We start from the raw sequence: 1,756 nt of genomic DNA, 5'->3' as shown, positions 1-1,756 counted from the left end.
TGCGGGCACGGTGAGATTGGGGTTTCGGGCCACCACTGCTAGTGCCACGCATGAGGATCACGGCTGCAGCTGTGGTGCCAGTGCGGACTACTGGGGCTTGTTCCTGTCCTCAGGGTCACCCAACATCCCGTCCGCCTGGCCTATGGGCCCACCTGACTGCCCTGACCAGCACCTGCTCCTCCTTGGCCTGCAGCTGGAGTGTGGGTGCCGCGGCACTGGACACGCAGTGGCCACCGGGCATCGGAACTGAGCGGCTGCTTCCTGGCACTGTGCCTCCTGTCACCAGCCCAATGTCCTTGCTTGATTGCCCCTGAGGCATCTGGTGCCTGGGTCTGTGCTGCTGGGGGCTTGGGCGGGATCGGGGCTGTAGAGGTTGCTCGCCTAGAGTCCGTGCCCCTGTCCAGACAGCAGCCAGCATGGAGAAGTACCTGCCTGAGCCCAGGGTGGGGAAGGACTCCCTGGAGCCCTCCTTCACACATGTTCTGCAGCTGGTGTCAAAAAGGAAAAGGCAAGTATGAAGACAAGTACATTGATATAGTGATTTAATAAGCACATGAAGCTGGGACACAAAGTGTTAATTCCTGTTAAACATATCCCTAAGTTCAACTTTGTGGGGAAATTTCCAGGTCCACATGGCAATTGTGTTTACAATAATGTCCATCCTTGAAAAATGTTCCATGGGAGACAAGGCAAAGGAAGAAGAGTTGAGGAAAAGTGGAGAAGCAAAGTACTTCCACCTCAGTGGAGATCTTCATATTCTCACTGAGGTGTTTCCCCATCTGCAATGGGAATGCTTTGGAAGAAATCACAAAGTTCCTCAGACCTGATTATAATGATGAGAACAGGCAAGCACAGCTCTAGGTATTCATATCTTTGAATGGTGGTTCAGAAAATGCAGATGTTCCAGTGTTTCGAGAGAAACGCTACTTGCTTACAACAGGTGTACCAACCTCAGCAATAGCCAGGGGTTGGGGAGGAGTCACAGCCTGGCAGGTTGGAGTGGGTGTACCAGAGTGATGCCAACTCCCATAGGAGTCCTTTCCACTCCTGGGCCAGTGAGTTGGGGAAGAGGACTTCTTACTCCAGGAGCAAGAGGAGTTCCCCCAACTGGGAACAGACCTCTGCTGCCCCAAAACAAGAAACCTCTGGACAATATGACTATGATGATGGCTATGGCACTGCTCATGAAGAACAGAGTTAGGATTCCTATGATAGTAGCTATGGCACCCAGCCCAAAGTGGTGCTGATTACTGTAATTATGGACACGGGCTCAGTGAGGAGAGTCATGATTCCTACCAGCCAGAGAGTGGACCAACTCCAGACACAAGGCACATTCAGGGGAGGACAGCAAAGGTTGTCTCTACAGAAACCAGCCATATGGCAAATACTGACTGTACTGTCTGATGTGACATAGCCAATCTCCACCAGTTCTGTATACTGTTAAAAGTAATTTTTTCTATGAACAATCCCTTTTTAAATAAGTCAACATGCTTAAAATCTGAATGGGTAGAACATAAAACTGTCCCAGCTAAGAACACAATTTCTGCTTCCCAACTCTATGAGTTCATCCCCAACAAATCAGAAGACCCAATTCTCTAGCTCTTTATTTGCCAAACCACCTTTAAAAATCTTCAAACATCAGCTCCCATGTCTCCTCATTTTTACCCATGCTTACCCATTGCAACATGTACATACCAAAGACCAAGAATCCTCATGTCCATCTGACATTTTACAATATCTATTGATCAAGACCCCA

At 49.2% G+C, this 1,756-nt stretch overlaps 1 pseudogene; it reads left to right on the top strand.

Annotated features, from left to right (window-relative positions):
• The first annotated feature begins 416 nt into the window (after nt 1-416).
• Nucleotides 417-1,391, top strand: LOC138399447 (KH domain-containing, RNA-binding, signal transduction-associated protein 3 pseudogene; annotated as a pseudogene).
• The last annotated feature ends 365 nt before the right edge of the window (nt 1,392-1,756 follow it).

The sequence above is a fragment of the Eulemur rufifrons genome, chromosome 19 (genome assembly GCF_041146395.1).
Source record: "Eulemur rufifrons isolate Redbay chromosome 19, OSU_ERuf_1, whole genome shotgun sequence".
Taxonomy (NCBI): domain Eukaryota; kingdom Metazoa; phylum Chordata; class Mammalia; order Primates; family Lemuridae; genus Eulemur; species Eulemur rufifrons.
Note: the sequence above shows the minus strand (reverse complement) of the source record. Positions and strands in the feature narration are given on the sequence as shown.